General features: G+C 42.1%; 1 protein-coding gene across 1 annotated transcript in view; it reads left to right on the top strand.

Annotated features, from left to right (window-relative positions):
• The first annotated feature begins 661 nt into the window (after positions 1-661).
• Positions 662-21,575, top strand: part of LOC149246504 (uncharacterized) — a 434,707-nt gene continuing 413,793 nt past the window's right edge. The window contains exon 1 of the mRNA XM_089455707.1: positions 662-972. The gene's annotated coding sequence lies outside the window, so the exon portion shown is untranslated. The remainder of the gene's footprint in view (positions 973-21,575) is intronic.

A 21,575-nucleotide genomic window follows, 5' to 3' on the forward strand; every position in this document is an offset into this window, starting at 1 on the left:
AGTTCCTTCTCTTGTGCAAGATAAGAAGATGTCTTTCGTGCATCATAATAATATTGAACGAAGCAGGGTAAAGTACCAAATCTTGCAATATTCGCTGCACTGATTTTAGTGCGTTTTTTTTCGGAATTATGTGGAAGATTTAAAGGTGACAAACAATATCTCATACGTCCATGGATTCCTTTGCTTTGGGGGATTTTGGTGTCTCATGGATTGATTTATGGCCTCGCAAGGGCCAGCTACCTGTAGAGTTAGCTCATCCCAGTGTGACAAAGGTGGCATGTTTAGTTGATTTTTCTTACTGAACTATTATCGTCCTTAAATACGTAACACAACATGTAACAAATATAACACAATATGTAACCCGGGAAATGGGCACGGGAAATGGGCAGATTCATTAAAGGGATGACTTGAGGCTCAACTATGGAACTTGATGTCAAAAGTGTATATAGAATTGAATCTCTAATCTTTTACTTTTTAACAGTAAGAGGTGCGAAATATTTATATTAGGCCAATTAACCAAAAGAATCAGTTCGAGCTAATTCAACCCTAAAACGTGAACCCAAAAAAATCAGTTGCTGCCTACTCTCAACCATAGAACCTGAACCCAAGAAGGTGTAACCTCTCCCTAACAAAAAGTGCTTTTAACATGAGTACTGAAACAATTAGACTAATCCGAGAGCTAAAATTTTGGTGGATGATTAACACTTCGCACATTCCAGATTCCAACGACGAGCGCAGGATGGTTTTCTCCACTGACAAGCAACGAAACACTTTAATAAATTAAAGCGGAAAGCCAACGTTCATGGAGATGGTGACGACCCAAAATAAATGCGTACCGGCCAATTAAAGTCATGCCGAATTTGTCTATTTGCGTCGTCGAAAATGCTTTGCCATTTACAGTAAGCAGAATTTGTCGATTTGCCTCGGCGAAGATGCTTTGCCATTTACAGCGAGCTATCCTCACTAGACCAGGTTCGTTGCCCATAAAACATCTGCATTCTTATATTTCAATTCCATGCATCAGGATGTGTTCTCTTCGTTTTTAAATTCAGCGATTTGGGTTAATTGGTCCCTTGTCATAAATTCAGCAAAATACTTTATAGGCAATTATATACCACAGTGGAGTCAGTTTAGCCATAATGCTATATTAGTTATCGGGCTTTAATGCATTTTCCTTCAGCATTGGTTTGGAAAATTTAGCTCTACAATTTTCAAATCAAGTTTTCTTACTGGTATATACATTTCGTTTCCTGGTCTCACTACCACCTCTTTCCTGTACCAAGGGCAAACTCGTAAATGAATAGAATGTGATCGTTTGAAAATTAAGTGGCCCGTATGAACCATAGTGATAACGTGGGTGTATAAAAAACTTCAAAATCAAGAGATAAAAAGAGAAAGGGAGTTTATATAAGAATGGGGAAACTCATGGTTAAAAATATTTCAAAATGGTGGAACCGATGACTAAAGTAGCACAGATATATCTAAAACCGGGTCTGATATGTATCATGAAGTTGTGAAGTTAAAGGTTACATATCCTGAATTTTCCGATACGTGATGCATTAGCTTTTTTTGTGAATTCTAGATCCAGCGTTCGAGTGCCTCTAGAAGAAACCATACCGTTCGTCAAATCTTGTCTTCAATTGGCGTGGTGGGCATTATGTAACTACAATAAATCAAAATGACTGGGTTTTTGCTTTATATGGCCTTATTTGTTATTTGGCCGAGTGGTAGGTGTGTGCACTAGAATCACCATTATGGGAAGGGTGGGTATGCCACTTTGATATCCTCTCAGCTTACTGGAGCAGTGGTTGATTGGGGCTCTCTTACCATGCTCAAAGGTTTGTTTGAATTTTGCTGAACCTCGATGGCTGGATTTTTGATCTGGCCAATATTTATGCATCTAATGATGTTGGTAAGAGAGCTGAGTTTTGGTGTTGGATGGTTGATGAGCTTCCACATAGTGAACACCCCTCCTTGACTAATCTGTGGAGGTTTTAATATGGTTCAAAATCAAGAGGATAAGGAAAGGCTCTTACTTGCTAGGGGGTCACTTGGTGAAAAAGAAGCTTGGATGTCCTTTAAGGTTCGGCTAGGGTTCTATGACCCTAACCATCACTGGTGCCATGAATCATTTGAATTTTGGTTTACCTAGATTAACTTCTGTAATGGCCAAGAGAAAATTTTGCAAATACTAGAGAGGGTGATGCTATTAGAGCACAACTCTTTCTATTTTGATTTTTTTGGGGGTTAACCTATGTGGGTTGGTGGCACAAACTTTCTATCTAATCCTTAACACATTTGGTTTGTCATTTTTCGGGGAGCTTAGGAAATGCGTATGCATCAAAGATGTTATATCATGAGTGTTTCTCATTTGCAAAGCCTTGGTTGTATTGCATGTATTGGAATTATCTAAAAACTTTTGCCTAGATCCCATGTGAAAGAAGAGTGGTTACTTGGTGGGAAGATTCTACTACACAGACTTTTGCCTTTTTGTGGGGCTATGGATGACAAATTGCAACCATTTGATGTAATCATGATCAAGCCACTAGGGAAAAATTTGAAGTGTGAAAATTCCAAATTGGAATCCTATTGCAACAACTGGTATTATTTCTCCTAATTGTTAATTAATTTAACAATTTATCTGCTACGACAAATATCAAAATAAACACACGGCAACCTTCACAAATAAAATACTGCGGAAAAATAATGCGCTGGAATCTGAGAAATGCTATCACACACATAAAATTAACACACTTATTTTTGGACAAAAGTCCCTAGAAAAACCCAACTTGAGAAAACCAGTGCAACAGCTAAGGGTTTTATTGTTATGCAGTAGTGAGAAATTCTAAGTAAAACAGGATGTCGAAATCTAGCAATCCTGCAGAGAAAAATACTGGCAAAAATCTAGTGAGGAATTTCCTCACCCCACAAGCAAACCCTGACACAATGTGCCTTCAGAAACTCGGGCCTCTGATCCTCTGCGTCAGCCTCTGCGCTGCTCTACGTAGTTTTCTTGATGTCTAGCCTCTAATTGGTCTTTGATGAAGTCGTTTTGCCCTCTGCGGGCTAGAAAGATGCTTCTCTGACACTCTAGGACTCCTCCCCGGCCTCTGGAAGTAAAGACATCTTTCCCTCTCAACAAATCGAACTTGCCTGTAGAATATACTATGTGTTGATTTCTAGTAGCATCAGATGTGCTCTAAGCCTCAAAATTTGCAGGGAGGCTAGGACACATGTATTCCAAAATACTAAAAAATCGTTTTGGGAAATTCCACCTGGAGAAGGTTTTATCAAAATAATTAATTACTTTTAATGGAGGCCTAAGTCTAAACTTAGGAAATTAAAATAATTAAAGGGTATTAATCAAACTGGGGTGAAACTTCTAGAAGAAGACGAGGATCAAGCCAAAATGATCTGAGCCATTGATTAGAAGCTAATCTGGGCCGTTGGTTACTCAACGAGAAGATTATAAGAAGAGGCTTGATGGGCATTTGGAAGACACATCGAGTGAGAGATCTAGAGATCGATTTCTCAAAAGAGCAGCGCAACAGTTGTTGGAGAAGAGATCGAAATGATTTCTTGTAGTGAGGGGTAGGGATAGTTTTCAGAGGAAGGTTTCCTGATCCGGGGATACATCACAGAGGAGGCAGAGGGAGATCTAGATGAGGCAGCGCAGATCCAGGCTGGGCAGCGTAGAGCCACATTGAGGCAGTGCAGAGCCTGAGAGGAGATTCGAAATTTGCTCGAGGGTCGAGTTCTAGAGCCAGGAGTCGGGGTGTGAGATCGGGAAGGCAGAAAGTTGAAGTTCCAGAGACAAATCGATCGGCAAGAAGGGTGACACAGAGCCCAGTAGCTGTGACGCTGAGCTGCATAGGTTGGTGCAGATGTAGTGCAGAAGCAGTGTGGGGCTTGCCATTCAGAGTCTGGTTCAGTATTGAATCTCCATTAATAGTGAGGTATCTGTCACTGCTAATTTTAGGCAACAATGGTATGTTCTATGCTTTAGAGCAATTTTACTTCAATTTCTTTATTAGCCCAATATCAATATCCAGTTTAGCATTCACATCAACATGATAGTAAAATGTAGATAGAACATAAACATAAACAGTAGAAGACAAGCCAAGACAAGAGGATACAAGATGTTGCATCAGCCAGGGACAAACCCCAATGTGGGGAAACCCTTGATCAATTATTCTTTAGTCTTCAATAGTTCAACACAGAGAGAGAGAGTACAATTTACAAATCTGATAATTTATAACAAAAGCAAAAGAGCCCTAACCATAAAATTCAATGTTGGTCAACAGGGAAGATTTGACCCTCAACAATTCACTCAACTTTAGTCAACTTTGGCCTCCAAACAGAAAGATGAATCAGTCCTCAAAACAGCCAAATTTAGCCCAGTCAAAGTCTGGTCAAACAGTTCACTTGCGGTCAACCCTAACCACAGTCAACGCTGGTCAAACAGTGAACGGTTTGTCTCAATTTATGTGCCCAGAAATGCAGCCTGCCCAAACAGAGATAGCCCTCACAAAAATGTAGTCAAAGGTGGTCAACGTCCAAAAGAACAATCTAGAAATTCGGTCAACCCTGGTCAATGTCCAAAACATAAATTTATCCTTCCTTTCCTTCGCACGTGTGGAGAGAGTTGCTGCCAAAAAATCTGTACCCAATCAATGAGGAGAGAGAGAGATGTGTGAAGATGAGTGTGTCCAAATGAGGCTAAGTCACCTTCTATTTATATGCAACGTTGAGGATGAATAGACGTGATTGTCGGGCTTCTGAGCCTACATGAGTTTGCTGGCCGACCTTGACAACTTGTCCATAATCAAAATAAATTCATAACATCATTTGTACATGTCGGAATCGGATAATCTATAGATCAATCTTACACCTTTCAGAGGGAGGAATCCAAGAAAAATATCGGCTGTCATAAATAAGATGACCCATGTGGAGTTTGGCCCTAGTTGCCAATATTAACACTCACTCATCTCTCTGTCAGTTAGATTCTTTGTATTGGATAGCCAGCGAGGCATCCAAAGATTGTATTCATAAATTACTACTTAATAATACAAACCCTCAGCTATGGCATTGGTTTTCCCATATTGGGTTTTTCCGGGGACATTGGTCCAAAAACAAGAGTGTCTCTTGTGTGTGTTATTTCTTTCTTGCTCAAATTCTTGTTTTTGCATATTATTTAAGTTGTGAAGGATGTAGTTATATTTACTTCGATATTTTACAATAGAACACAATAAATAACTTGCATGGATTAACAAGTAGGAGAAGTAATATCAGTTGCTGCGGTAGTGATTCGGGGATTCTCGAATTTTCACATGGTATCAGAGCACAGGTGAAGCAAGAGAGCAGATCGAAAGAGCCCAATGCTCAAAAGAAGGAGGGAGATCGAAGTGTTGCGTAGGTAGCAGATCTAATCCCCAAAGGGATTGTGTAGTCTAAGCCAAGAGGGTAAGATTCCTCAAGGAAAATCTCTCTCTGAGTGAGTTGACAGAGAGGTAAGATTTCCAGATCGAGATTTGTTAGCGGCAAAGGGAGTAGCACAACAGAAGCTTCAACGCAGAGCAATTTTCTGGTGAGACAGTTTTTCTGTAGCAGTTGCTGGGTCAGAAAAAACGTCAGAAGCGGGAAGGAAACACTGTTTTGAGGGAATTTCTTCCTCTAAGAATTCCTAGCCAGGGAATTTGATTTATCATTTGCAGAGCAGGAGTAGAGAGGAGCAGATGATCCGGATTTAAACAGGAACACAACAAATTACAGAGATAACCATATACACAAAGATGCAGCGGAAATAATACTTCATTTCATTAATGGAAAATACTGAAATATGCTTACAACCAGAAATGGAAATAAACTAGCTAGGGTGATGGTAGCTTATCTCTGAGAAGAGATGTGATGGCTACATGCCTCTGAACTGTGTTACAATGAGGCTCGAAGGCCTATTTATTGTTGAGAAACAATGGAAAACCCTTAACATTCCAAAACCTAACCCTAGGAGATGAAACGCCAAACTGTGGGCCCCGTTTGGGGGTAAGTTGGTACATCAACTTCCCGGGGTCGTAACTTTGGCATATGATCTCCGTTTGACGCGTACAATAGCTCATTAGAAAGATCTACCCGAGCACTATCATTGTTGGAACGGGCAACATTGGCAAAAATAGTAAGTTGTGCTACAATTAAGGAAACTGAAAATGCTGAGAAAGACAATGGTGGGGGTCCAGGTGGACTTGGCAGGTGGCCACCAATATCCACCTGGATCATTCCTCCCCCCTTAGGAAGCAATGGTCCCCATTGCGTTGAGCTCCTCCATGAGATGAGGAAACTTCTGCTGAACTTGTTCCCTGGTGAGCCACTTGCCCTGCTGAAGGAGTTGGCCTGCTTTGACAACTCGATACAGTTGGATATTCTGTTGGCGAGTGTTCTTGATCTGTGTGTCCATGATCCGATCAGTTGCAGCTTGTTCCATGCAATCTGGATTTAATTCTGTGGGTTTGAGCTGTTCTGCAATGTCGGATGTGTCTAGCAATGGTGGAAAGTATGGCCGAAGGCGGTCCACCTTGAACACTGGGTGCAGGCCAAGGAATGGGGGAATGCTGAGCTCAAATGCATTGTCTCCCATAGCCTTAGTAATGGTGTAAGGACCGTATCGGAGTGGTCTCAATTTCCGATAGGCTCCAGTAAGGCGTTCCTTTTGCAATTGCAACCAGACTTTGTCGCCCACCTGAAACTTGTGTGGCACCCGATGTTGATCATGTCGCTGCTTGTACTTGGCATTTGATTTCTCAAGGATGTCATGGACCTGCTGGCGAATATGTTGGATGCGCTCAATGAAGCTGGTGGCCTTGTCTGTTTCGGACTGGGCATGAGCTGAATTCATGTGAGTAGCTGCAAGTGGCATGGCCACATCAATGGGGCATAGTGGCAGGAATCCCAAACCCACCTGAAAAGGGCTATGGCCAGTGGAGCTGTGAAGAGCTCGGTTGTAACTGTGCTGAACATAGGGGAGGCTCTCGTCCCATGTGCGTGGATGCTTTGAGTTATACATGCGCAGAATGTGCACAATCATCCTATTGACAACCTCTGTCTGGCCATCAGTTTGAGGATGGAAGGCTGTGGACTTCGTGAGTTTGGTGTCCAGCATTGACCAGAGACTGGACCAAAATGTGCTGAGAGACCGACTGTCCCGATCTAAGATGATAGACTGTGGGATCCCAAAGTGCACCCACACTCGTTCAAAGAAGAGTTTAGCAGTGGCTTCTGCTGTGACATTCTTCTTGCAGGCCACCATAATGGCCATCTTCGAGAACTTGTCGATGACCACAGAAACACAGTCATTTCCATGCTTAGTGGAAGGAAGGCCTGACATGTAATCCATGGAGATGGATTCCCAAGGTCGACTAGGGGTAGGCAACGGGGTATAGAGGCCGTGCTTCTTAATGGCCGGTTTGGCAATGGCACAGGCAGTACATGATCGGATGTACTTCCCAACATCCTGTCGAAGATTCGGCCAATAGAAATAATTTTGCAGTACTGCCACTGTTTTCTCGACCCCGAAATGCCCAGCAGCCCGACTGTAGTGTGCTTCCCAAATCATCTTGGCACGCTCGCTTGAAGGAACACAAAGGTGACCGAGGTGGCATAATAGGGCATCCTGGAGGTGAAAATCTGCAACCTGCCGACCCTCCAAGAGTGTCTGGTATGTGTGGCCGAATTTTGGGTCGCTTTTGTAGAGAAGTGGCCAATCAGAAGTCTCGTGCCCACAAGAGTTGAGCACGGTGGTTAGCGCCATGATCGGTGGTTGACTGAGGCAATCTGCAACATTATTGGTGCTGCCCTTTTTATACTTGATATTCAAGTGAAACTGTTGCAGGTATGTAGACCACTTCTGATGGCGATCATTCTGCAATTTCCCTTGGGTCTGTATGAACTGCAGAGGTCGGTGGTCTGTGTGGATGACCGTTTCCTTCCCCAAAATGTAATGCTTCCATTGTCGGCAGGCCTGTACAATGGAATACATCTCTTTATCATAAGTGGGGTACTTCCGGATTGTGTCTGAAAGTGTTTCACTGTGATATGCCACTGGATGTCCATGTTGAGTAAGGACTGCCCCAATAGCATAGTCAGAGGCATCTGTCTCGACCTCAAATGGTTGTTGTAAATCTGGTAACGCGAGCACTGGTGCCGTGCAGAGGCGATCCTTCAACTCCCTGAATGCCTTCTGTTGAGATTCAGACCAAAAGAATTTTGCTTTCGCCCCGCCCTTGGTGACTTGACTCAAGGGCCAAGAAATATGAGAAAACCCCAACACAAACCTGCAGTAGAAGTTGGCAAGACCTAGAAAGCTGCGGAGCTCTGTTAGAGTGGTTGGAGAGGGCCAATCCCGAATGACTTGGATCTTCGCTGGATCGACATGCACCCCCTGTCCATCAATGATGTATCCCAGATACTGAACCTGGGTCATGCCAAAAGTGCATTTCTCCAAATTGGCACATAGCTTGTGTTGCCGCAGTGTTTGGAGAACCTGTCGGATGTGGTGGAGGTGCTCTTCCCAACTCTGGCTGAAGATCAGAATGTCATCCAAGTATACTACTACAAAGGAGTTGGTGAATGGCCGCAAGATGTCATCCATTAGCCTCATAAAGGTTGCAGGAGCATTCGTCAATCCGAAAGGCATGACCAACCATTCGAAGAGGCCCTCCTTGGATTTGAAGGCAGTCTTCCACACATCGGAGGGTTCGATTGGTACCTGGTGATATCCCGACTTCAGGTCGATCTTGCTGAAATATTTCGCCCCCTTTAGTTGGTCTAGGAGGTCATCAATCCGCGGGATCGAGTACCTATTACGGACAGTGATCTTGTTCAGCGCCCGATAGTCAATATAGAGTCTCCACGTCCCATCCTTCTTCTGTACCAACACGATCGGGTTCCCACAGGGCGATGAACTCGGACGGATGTGACCTTTCTGCAGGAGCTCCTGAATCTGCCTCTTGATTTCATCGTTCTCCAGAACGGAGCGCCGATAAATTGGTCCATTGGGTAGCGGCGCACCTTGGGTCAGATCGATGAAGTGCTTGACTTGACAGTGCAGAGGAACCCCTGTCGGGGAGGTGAAGATGTCCTCGTACTCCTCCACAATCTTGTCCATCTGTAGTTGTCGTGCAGAGGGGCCCCGTTTGGAGACCGCGGCCACTGTCTTCTTCTTTCCTTGAGGGCGTATCATCAGGAAAACAAATTTCCTGGTTTTGGAAATGATCTTACTGCATTGTTTTGCAGTAATCAAAGAGAGGGCGACAGGTGGTGCTACCTCTGGTATCCTGAACAACTTATTTCCCAATGTAATAATAACAGCACGGGGCCTTGATTCATACACAGCATGTCGCTTCCACAAGTATGGTTGTCCTAGTAATACATCACAAACTTCAAGGGGAGCAATGTCTCACAATACCTCATCCGTGAAGGGCTTGATGTTGTATGGAAGGTGGCACTGCTGGCTCACGCGAAGATCTCGTCCTTGGTGAAGCCACCCAATGGTGTATGGTTGTGGATGTGCTGTGGTCGGTAAGCCCAACCGCTTCACGACCTCTGCCGAAATGAGGTTCTTTTGACTCCCGCTATCAACAATGAACTGTATCGGGGAGCCCTTTACCCACATCTGGGAGTGGAAGAGACGCTCCTCCTCCTCTGGATCTTCGGGTTCATTTTTCTGGATCTTTGCGGTAGCAACAGTGGCGCTGGGGTCCGCATCAATGATCTGCTTCCCTTTTTCATACCCCTTATCGGGTTCTGACTCAGAGTCGGAACATGCATCTGATTCTGAAACCTTTAGCTCAGCCACCAGTGACTGCTTGGCCCGACACTCACTTGTGTTGTGAGTGGAGCTCTTATGGAACTCGCACCATTTTCTAGTGTCCTTTCTCGGCTTCGCGGCGCTGTTCTTTGCTTGCAGCTTCGGCTGGTTGTCTTGGGTTGTCCCGCCTTGGCTTTGTCCTTTGTTCTGTGGTTTAGGGGCACCTTTCCCCTGCTTTGGATTCGCAGATCCAAAGTCTCGCTTCTTCTGTTTAAACTTCTGCTCGACCTTGACGGCATACCGGTATGCTGCGCCGAGCGAGGGGATGTTTAGGAATTGTATTTCTTCCTGGATGTACTTGTGCAGGCAGCCACGATATTTGAGTATCAAATGTTGCTCTGAATCCTTGATACCCAACTTTGTGCGAAGGGTATGGAAAAGATTGGTGAACTCCGGCACGTCTTGGTCCCTTCCCTGCCGCAGCGTGGTCCACTTTATGTATTCATCCTCATAGCTCCCGACAGGGTAGTACTGCTCCTTGATGGCATCCCGGAACGAATCCCAGGTGGGTGCGGCTGAAAATAGTGAGCCAGTACTTTCATCCTTCTGCTCGCAGTAGGTTTCCCACCAGTCCTTGACGTGGGGGGCTGCTTTGAGGACGGCAAAAACAATCTTTTCCCGACTCGAAAATTCATGAACAGAAAAATAACCCTCTAGCAGATTTAACCATTTATCTACGGCATCGGCGTCTATCTGACCCTCGAATATGGGGATTTCAAAATTAACTTGTACCTTAAAGGGTGTGGCGTTCCCAGAGTAGCTGCTGGAAGCCGATGCGTTGCTTCTGGGTAGCCGCTGAAGGATCTGGGCAAAGCTGTCCATCATCGCGTTCCGTTGTCGCTCGAGGGCTTCTTCGAGCAAGATTTTGATGGGATCTCCTGCCCCCTCGTCTTTCTTCTCGTCCGCCATGGGAGGCCGTCGGGATTTGCGAGGCTGGTCTTGCAAAGGTTCAACCAGTTCAAGCCCTAACTCCTTATATCCCGACCTTGTTGGGGACATGTAAAGAAAAACAGAGAAAAAGCAGACCGCTCTGATACCACTGATCCGGATTTAAACAGGAACGCAACAAATTACAGAGATAACCATATACACAAAGATGCAGCGGAAATAATACTTCATTTCATTAATGGAAAATACTGAAATATGCTTACAACCAGAAATGGAAATAAACCAGCTAGGGCGATGGTAGCTTATCTCTGAGAAGAGATGTGATGGCTACATGCCTCTGAACTGTGTTACAATGAGGCTCGAAGGCCTATTTATTGTTGAGAAACTATGGAAAACCCTTAACATTCCAAAATCTAACCCTAGGAGATGAAACGCCAAACTGTGGGCCCCGTTTGCGAGTAAGTTGGTACATCAACTTCCCGAGGTCGTAACTTTGGCATATGATCTCCGTTTGACGCGTACAATAGCTCATTAGAAAGATCTATCCGAGCACTATCATTGTTGGAATGGGCAACATTGGCATAAATAGTAAGTTGTGCTACAATTAAGGAAACTGAAAATGCTGAGAAAGACAATGGTGGGGGTCCAGGTGGACTTGGTAGGTGGCCACCAATATCCACCTGGATCAGCAGATCTACTAACTCCAGCAAGGAGTGCGTAGGCCAGCCCAGCAACAACGCAGAGGAGAGAGGAGGCAGTTTGACATTCTGTTCGTAGATATGGCAGCTAACAGGCTGAGAAATCAAGATCGGTTGGATGGAGCATCCAACTATGTGATCTGGAAGCCTAGGATCTCATGCCTTCTGGGTGAGCACAATCTCAAGATGTATGTCAATGGTGTGGTAGCTGTACCCGTTGATGCATATCCGCTCAAGAAGTATAAGGTTGAGATGGCGAAGGCCAAGCGGTTGATCCTTGATGGAGTGAGGGATCACGTTGTATGTCTCATTGCTGGAAAAGAGACGACCAAAGAGATATGGGATGCCTTGGCTACGCTATATCAAGGATCTTTTGAGCAGTGGAAGATGTACTTGGAGGAGAACCTGAGATCAACAAGGATGGAGAAAGGGGAACACATTGATCTGTTCCTATCAAAGCTTCAAGAAGTCTGAGATCAGTTGGTAGCTATAGGATCAACACCTCAACCTACAGAGATGGTGAGGTTGGCCTTGAATTCAGTCTTAGAAGAATGGCAACCGTTTGTCCAGAGTATCTTGGGCAGAGAGAAATTGCCAGATTGGGAGGGAATGTGGGCCGCTCTTCAACAGGAAGAGATGAGGCGAGACTTAGTCAAGTGCAAACTTGATGGCAACAGCAACAGTGGGACGAAGCCCAAGGATGAGGAAGATAATGCAACTCTTGCATCAAAGGGGTAGCAAGAGCAACATAAGAAGAAGAAAGATGTGTCAAAGATCAAATGTTTCCGGTGTGGTGAATTTGGTCACTATGCTACGTAGTCTCCTCTCAAGAATAAGGACAAGGACAAGAAACATGATCTGCAGGCTACAACTGCAAAGATCGAGGAAGATGAGTTTGCCATGATTTCCCAGATACCTCCAGGGGAGAGGTGGGGTGATCTAGTATTGTAGTTCGAAAAAACTGCGGGTGGGAAGGATCCTTGAGGAGTCCACCTCTTGGATCAATGCCTTGCTACTGGAGCCCATATTAGAAGTAGTAGGATGGACTAGGATCAGTGATGTAGAGGAGTGTCGGAGTGACAATTGCAATGGCTAGGAGCGCCAGAATTTGAGTAGCGCAAAGCTAGTGTTGGCAACAGTGCAGTTAGCACAGAACAGAGTTAGCAACAATGCAGTGGCTTCAGTGACAGGCAGAGACTAGCAACAGTTAGAAATCCAGCAGCAGATGCATCACGCTGAACCACTTTGGTTCAGTATTTTGGATGCTTTTTCCATTGTTGTTGCAGTAGCAGCAACAGTTGGAGAGGGTTGCAGTGAAGATGCAGTGTTGGCAGTGGAAGGGCCAACAACAACACGTATGTATCATTTGCGCATTAGTTGGTGGGAAGTGATGTGATACATCAACAACGCAGATGGAGATGTTACCGAAAAGGGTGATGCTTCAACAGGTTGCATTACTAGAGCACATTCCTCGCTAAGAGGGAGTGGTTATTTATGGTAGCATCAATTGTGCTCTAAGCCTCAAAATTTTTAGGGAGGCTAGGACACATGTATTCCAGAATACCCAGAAATGGTTTTGGGTAATTCCACCTGGAGAAGGTTTTATTAAAATAATTAATTATTTTTAATGGAGGCCTAAGTCTAAACTTAGGAAATTAAAATAGGTAAAGGGTATTAATAAAATTGGGGGTGAAACTTCTAAAAGAAGAGGGTCAAGTCAAAATGATCTGAGCCATTGATTAGAATCTAATCTGGGTCGTTGGTTACTCAATGAGAAGATTATAAGAAGAGGCTTGATGGGCATGTGGAAGACACATCGAGTGAGAGATCAAGAGATTGATTTCTCAAGAGAGCGGCGTAGCAGTTGCTGGAGAAGAGATCGAAGTGATTTCTTGCAGTGAGGGGCAGGGATAGTTTCTGGAGGAGGGTTTCCTGGTCTGGGGATACATCACAGAGTAGGTAGAGAGAGATCCAGAAGAGGCAACGCAGATCCACACTGGGCAGCGTAGAGCCATGCTGAGGCAGCGCAAAGCCTGAGAGGAGATTGAAAATTTGCTGAGGGTCGAGTTCTAGAGCCAAGAGCCAGGGTGTGAAACCAGAAAGGAAAAAAGTCAAAGTTCCAGAGGCAAATCGATCAACAAGAAGGGTTACACAAAGCCTAGTAGATGTGATGTTGAGCTGCGTAGGCTGACGCAGAGGCAATGCAGAAGCAGTGTGGGGCTTGCCATCCAGAGTCTGGTTCAGTATTGAATCTCTAGTGATAGTGTGAGGTATCTCTCACTCATCTCTCTGTCAGTCAGATTCTCTGTATTGGATAGCCAGTAAGGCATCCAAAGATTGTATTCATAAATTACTACTTAATAATACAAACCCTCAATTGCTTCACCGGTTTTTCCACATTGGGTTTTTCCGTGGACATTGGTCCAAAAACAATGGTGTCACTTGTGTGTGTTATTTTTTTCTTGCTTAGATTTTTGTTTCCGCATATTATTTAAAGTTGTGAATGTTGCAGTTGTATTTACTTCGATATTTATAGTAGAACACAGTAATTAAATTGCATGGATTAACAAGTAGGAGAAGTAATATCAGTTGCTGCTGTAGTGATTCGGGGATTCTCGAATTTTCACATTGCGCAGCCCCTGCGTCAGCTTCTCTGTGGCTCTTCTGCCTCTCTGCAAGTGCCCTCACTGGATCTAGAATACTTCCTCCAATCTCACTATCTCTGCCCCTCTAGCTCTCTCTGACAACTGACTGTTGCTACTCTGAAAATCGATCTGCCAATAAATCAAACTACTCAAGTGTACTCTCCATCACCACATCGACCCCTTCTTATAATCCTCTGTTGGAGCATCAACAGTCAAGATTAAAACTTAATCAATATCTAGGATCATCTCTAGATTGATTCGTGTGAGTTTCTGGATGATTCTCGCCTTGACTTAATTAATACTGATTAATTAACCATATTCCCTAAGTTTAGATTTAGGAAATATTTAAAAACTGGTTAATAATCTAATTAGGTCATTTCTAGGCAGAATTTCCAGAAACGATTTATGGGTTTTGGAGATCTCATGTATTCTAGCCTCTCCACCAAATTTCGTGGCTATAACACATCCGATGCTACAAAAACTAACATGAAGATGTGTCTAAGGTCCTTTAGTTTATTCCATTTGATGAAGAAAAATAAATGTTGGTAGCCAAGCTCCATTTTATCCTAAGATTGGATGCTATTTGTTGAGGTAGAGTTGCTCAACTTTGTCCTCTTAGGATGGGGGACAACCCTACTAAGGCCTTCTTTAAATATTGGCTATTAAAGAAGTCAATGAGAAAATAAATGCTTTTAAAACTATGAATGACCAAATAACTAACAAGTGTTGTTTGAGTAGGTGTTTCTATCCCACTACTAGATAGAAACCACTAGTTCTGTTTAGTCGAGGTAAGTTGACTGGTTTGAGTCGTTTCGACTGATCTTATCTAGTCCACGTAAATGGGTTCTAATAGCCTTTACTAGAGAAGAATACCAATTGAACGTTAGGGATAAAATAATCAATTAAGAAATGTAGTTACTTCAATCCCAAGGACATGCAAAAGAATGAGAGGAAGCCATGTAACGTTGCCTAGATGTTGTCCCAATTAAAGTTATATATAAGTAGAAACATGCTTGTGATTGGGACCCATCCTTGGATGAGTTGACAATTCCATTGTGTGAGATATTTGATGATCAAGTGCTTGGGCTAGATGGTTTCCCATGTGAGTTTTACAAAGCCATTTGGTATTTTATTGGGCGTAAGTGGCTTCAAGTGTATAAAGAAGCTATCAAGAAGTCATCTCTACGTGTGGGCATTAACCAAAGGTTCATCAATCTAATTCCCTATGGGGGGGGCTTAAGGTGATCATAAGTTGGAAGCTAATCATGCTTTTGAATACTTTCTATGAGAAATTGGTCAAAGTCGTTGCCCTTTATTGCAAGCACATTATTCCTAAGATTGTTAGGCCAAAAGGGATTGGTTCCATTCTTGTACGATATATTTTGAGCACTCCCATCATTGTGTGGGAGGGCATAGATTGGGATTACATTGAGTGTGAATACTCTGTTCATTATGATTTTTTTTTGAGAAGGTCTATGACAGGGTGGATTGATCCTTCATCATTACAATGTTAAAAACCCTAGGCTTTGGCTCCTTCTTTTTTGGTGTTATGGAGACCCTTTTTGTCGAGGGATTCGTTAGCTTTTCCATCAACATATGTTATGTGAAATTTTTAACTATTGCAACAACTGGAAAATATTCTTCTAACTGTAAATTAATTTTGTAGTTTATTTGCTACTAAAAGCAAAAAATAATTCACAACTGCAATTTTCACCAAAATAAATATAGTGGAAGATAAACTGGAAACTGAGAAAATAATGGCGCGCACACACAAAAATGTAGCACCATTGTTTTTGGACAAAATTCCCCGAAAAAACCCAATGTGGGAAACCAGTGCAACAACTGAGGGTTTTATTATTATGCGGTAGTGAGAATTTTTTGAGTACAACTAGATGCCAAAAACTGTAAATCCTACAGAGAAAATACTGGCAAAAATTTTATGAGGAATTTTCCTTACCCCCACAAGCAATCTTGGCTCAATCAAGCCTATCGACTAGTTCTCCAACTGCCTCTGCGCAGGCCCTACGTCACTTTTCCGCAGTACTGAAACTTCCTGGCTTAGAACTGCCTCGAATCAACTACTGATTGACTGGGGCTGGTCTGGAAGCCTCAGGCTTGGCCCTTATAAATTTCTTCTGGACACTAGCACCTGAAACGACCCTTCCCCCAGCTAAATCAAATTGCCCTCTAGAGGCTACTGCGCAACTCTTGTGCAACCTCTCTGTGGCTATCTATGCCTCTCTGCAAGTTACTCTTCAGAACTAGAAGACTTCCTCTGGACTCACTGTCTCTACCCCTCTTTGTCTTTGCATCCGCTCTCTGGATCGAACTCTTCTAGTAGAATGCTGCTCTCTGGAAAATCAAACTGCCCAAGGAAACTCGCTCTCCAAGTGTGTTTCTCCATCTATCCATCGAATTCTTCTTATAATCTCTAGTTGGGACTCCAATGACCAAGATTAAATCTTAATCAATGCCCTAGATCATTTCCTAGTCAATCTGTGTGAATTTCTAGAGAAATCTCACCATCCTCAATTAATTGTTGTTAATTAATCATTTTCCCTAAGTTAGACTTTGAAAATTTTAAAACTGATTAATTAACTTAATTAAGAAATCTCTAGGTGGATTTTCCTGAAACTTTTTCTAGGTTCTGGAGTCCTAGTGTTTCTTAGCCTCTCTGACAACTGTCGATACTAGAACACCATCTGATGTTATAAAAACTAACAATCCCTCTTAGCGAGGAAGGTGTTCTCTCCAACTCTAGTGCTGCACTGTTGCTACAACACCTTGTCTCTATAACATCCTCCATATACGTTGCTGATGTTTGGCCATTGTGATTGCTTGCCACTGCCCACCAACCATTGCGCAACTCTGATGCTGCATCTGTATTGCTGCTGACTTTGCTATACTAGCTATACTGCTGCCAACTTTGCATCTTCACTACAACTCCCTCTAACTTGTTGCTGATGCTACTGCAATTGAGAAGCATACTGAATCAACTGTGTCTCTCTGTTGCAACTGTCTCCTGAGCATCTGACTGCTACTAGCATCTACACTGTCCATGGAGAAACTTGTGTTGCTGCTGACTCTGCTACTAAGCCTCTTGCTTTGCTATCAACACTACTTTGTGCTCCTTAGCATCTGACTGCTACTAGTTTGCAACTGTCACTCTCAACTGATTGCACCAATTGACGTTGATCCTCCAGCTACTGAATATTGTGGGCCCTTATAGAAAGCTAATGATCCATGAGAAAGCACCATCCGATGCATTCCTCAATGGACCTTGCCCAAATCTGCACAACTTTGGGACTATAGCTCCATATCGCCCCACCTCACTCCTGGAGGTATAGCTGTAAACATGGCAAAATATTCCTCCAACTTGGAGGACAACTTGTCTATCTCTGCGGATGTCATCGCCTAGTCTTGCTTCTCCTATTTGTCCTTCTTCCTTTCAGGACGTTGAGTACTGTAGTGGCCAAACTCGCCACACCTAAAGCACTTGACCTTAGATATATCCTTCCTTTTCTTCTTCTCCCCCTGCGAACCTTGTCCTTGACTGGGACCCTTTGATGCAAGGGCCACATTATCTTCCTCCTTCACACTTTTTGAGCCCTTGTTGTTACTGCTTCTAATGGAGGTCTTTACTAACGCTCGCCTCATCTCCTCCTGTTGCAAGTATGACCACATTTTGTCTCACCTAGGTTGAGTGTATCATGCAAAAATGCCTTGTTCGAAGATTTTCCAATCCTCTGAGACACTGTTTAGGGCTTGTTGACCACTACGTGTCAACTACCCATAGCCGTACACCCCCTTTTTTCGCAAAAGGGATAGCGCTTGATTGACGTGGCCGTGCCATTCGACTGTCATCATCAGCCCAATCATGTTATGTTGTAAACCCAGTCTGCATGTGTAAATTGTTAATAATCTTAGTGGATCTGTGTCATGTATGTATTTGCCTAGGTAAACCTAATCTTCTAGTGATGATCTACGTTCTGGAAGGTTTTTTGTCTCATCGATCCATGATCGGTAGAGTTTTCCTTCAGCCTAACCCCAAAGCCAGAATGGATTTTGTCATTAGAATCTTAGGGGAATCCTAGTGCGCTAGGTCGAGTCTATGTAAAAGTAATTTGGAAATAATCCTAACTATTTGGTTAGATTATTACAAATTGCTTGATCTCCTAGATTATATTTGTGTCGCAGAACTGGGTGGTCTATGTCAAATGGGTTTTCCCCCTTGAGATGTAAAATTGTAAAAGTCATGATGTAAAGTGTCTTGAGGGTTAGAAAATGTTTTATCCCCTCATAAGTCCTAGGTCCTAGGTGATTTTTCCAAAGGCTAAGTTTGAGGGTCCAATAAAAATAATAAAAAATGATAAAATTAAAAAATTAAAAAATAACTAAAAAATAAAAAAATAAAATAAAATAAAATTTAAAAAAATAATAAATTAAAAAATAAATAAAAATTTGAAAAATAAAATAAAATAATAAAAAGTCAAAGTTTTGAGGAAATAAATGCAAAATTTTATTTTTTAATATATTAAAATGCATTTAAAATTTCGACGAATGAGATTAAAAGAGATTTTGATCCTCATCGACGGTCGAGATCACTTTGACATGGATCACTCGAACTAGCCGGTGGGAATTTTTCCTTTAAATAGGGTGTCAGGGGTCATTTGAGATCATTCGATCTTAGAGTCATTTGCTAAAGAAAGCTCTATTGTAGTCATTTTTCATGTGCAATAAAGAAATACTTTGGGGTTGAAATCTTGTTTGTGTTACTCTTCAGGAAATGCTGTAAGATGTTTTATTTCCATGTATGATTTTATTTTCAGCCATTGATGATAGTTTTATGAAGAGTGATTTTAAACACAGGTATCTTGTTTAGTCACTAGGGTTTGAATGATAGTTAAATTTTTGAATATGATGGCAGGTATCTCTATTAGATTTGGATTTTAGTATTGTTTTCTCCCTCTTTGTTAATGGTTGAAGTAAGCTGTGCAGGAAAATCTAGATTTCGAAGTTTACTGGGCGTTCGAGGAAGTTCTCGGCTGAACCAGCCAACTCCCGGATTGCGTTTTTTGAAGAGTCTAGCCAGTTTTGATCCCGGGCTTATCATTTGAAATTTTCTGGTGAATGCATGAAGGGTTTTCTGAAGCACCTCACCTTAAATTTAAAATTCTAAAAATATATCTGTGGCATACTGACAAATCTGGCTATTTAGAGCCTTTAAACTGTGAATATTGTAATTATTTAGCCGGTTTTAGGGTTTTTAGTTTTGTTTCTTGCACATTTTATTTCTAGGTGTTCGGTTTTTGTTATTGCAGGTCGGAAGAAAATTTTTTGTCCGAAGCCAGATCTAGGCCCTGGAGGGTAAGATCTGGCCTCAGGATTAGCTCTAGTAGGAATATTTGTTTCAAAACCACTTTTTTGCAGGTGCACGTTTCTGTTGTTCAAGAGTTTGAAAATCTGGCAAATTTTTATAAGGATTCGGTTGACAAATCTGAAGTAGCATGATCAAAATTTCTATTAAAATTTTCTGAAAATCATTTGTTCAAGGGTTTCTGGGCCCCCGGTTTCAGTTTGTCTGCTGCCCAAGGTCAATTTTTATTTTCTGACAGAAAATCTCAAATTTTTTTATGCTGTCTTCCTATTTGCGGCATCTCCACACGCAATCTCGCTCCAGAATTCCTCTCCCTCCTCTGTCAAGCCAGCCATCTCATGCTACCAGCATTTTCCCTATGTGTTCCCTCCTCCTCTGCCAGCGTCTTGCTCTCCTCCACAGTCCAGATCTGCACACAATCTCAACTCCCACGTTTCTCCGTTACTGCCGCACCCCTGTCCATATCCACTGCAATCCCTCTGCTCCATACGCATGCCTCATCCTTACGCTGCAGCCTCAACTATTGTTGGCTCCCTCTTGCGTTCATCTCCTAAACCTCTCCACTCATTCTTCAACGTGCTGCTCCTGTCTATCTCACGCAACTGCATCCATCTCCTCGTCGCTGCTCCACGCCTTTTGCCCTTCACTTCCACGCAGTGTTCACTATCTCTCCACGTTCTCTCCTGCTCTCTTAGCTTGGCTCTCTCCCGCAGCTACATCCTCCTCTGCCTTTCCCCTTCATCGTGCTTCCCTTGCCATCTGCGTATTGCTTTCCTTTTCCATGCAAACGCTGGCAAAGATATTCACTTCCACGCTGTCCCGTCCACCTGCAATTCCTCATGCTGGTTTCAAAACCTGCATCCCTCTCCTCACTTCTCCATTTCCATTGCTGCCTTACGTTGCCATAACCCACGCAGCTATCATAGGAAATTGCAAGCACTCGAACCCTCTCTGCCTGCGTCCATCCGGCTCCTCATTCACGCTACTCTTGCGCACTGCCGTCACCTGCACACACACATAATAAAACATTACGATTTTATGCTCAGCGTATTCATGATTTAGGGTTAGTTTTTTTTGTTTTATGCATTTAAATTTTAGTTTAGACTTTTACTTTGTTCCTTAGATTAGCGTATGTTTTTATGAAGTGTGTTTTAATATATGAAAAATATAAAAAAATTCGATTTTCATTTTTATGGTTTTAGAATTAGATTTTTATTTATTTACTTTTGATCGTATTTAGCTTAAGTTCTAGTTTTATCTTTAAGTGTGTTTAAGTTTAGTTTTGTTTTATTTTTTTAAGTTAGGATTTATTAAGTTTCATTTTTTATTTTTTATGATTTTTTCTTAGAAGTTAATATTTTTTTTTAAACATTAAAAAATAAAATATAAAATATAAAAAAATCCCAAAAGCATAAAAAGTTAATCCTTAGGCTTTTATTTAGAATTTTGTTTTATAGTTTAGATTTTTATTTTCATTTAGATTTAAATTTTATTTATTTAGATTTTAGTTTTGTTTTATTTTAAACTTAGAATTTTATAAATATATAAAAATTAATTTTTTTTGAAAAGATTAATTAAAAATTGAAAATTCATTTTGGTGTCTTTTGTGGTATTTATGTTCCACTTCTCTATAGTTAAATGCACTTAAATGTTTATTTAAAGATTAGCTATTGAAAAGTGGTGAATCATTTTGTGAGCTGGTTAGCATTTAAAATTTCGTGGTTTCTTGAAAGTATTTGATCTTTTGAAATTTATTTGCTAGAACATTGCGCATCTATTGAATATTTTGCATCTGGTGAAATTAATCACTGCTTGGATTATATAATGCTCGTGACATGTTTGATATTTTGTAAATATTTTCAAGCAATCATTAAATTACTTCATAAGAAGCAACAATTAATTAATTACTTGGTTTTCATTAACTCCATAAGGCACTGGTCTTAAGCATTTAAAGATCTAATCAAATTCTAAAATCGATCAAGTGCTTGTTTCCCCCTGCTGTGTCTCCCAACCCAGTTGGTTCCCAGTTGGTCTTCCTTTATCTCATAGGGTCTACCCCCCTTAGCATGCTATAGGGAGACGACTTAAACGGAGAGATCGGGGATCAG

This window comes from Pinus tabuliformis, chromosome 7 (genome assembly GCF_031772625.1).
Source record: "Pinus tabuliformis cultivar Carrire ecotype Pingquan chromosome 7, CPIR1, whole genome shotgun sequence".
NCBI lineage: Eukaryota > Viridiplantae > Streptophyta > Pinopsida > Pinales > Pinaceae > Pinus > Pinus tabuliformis.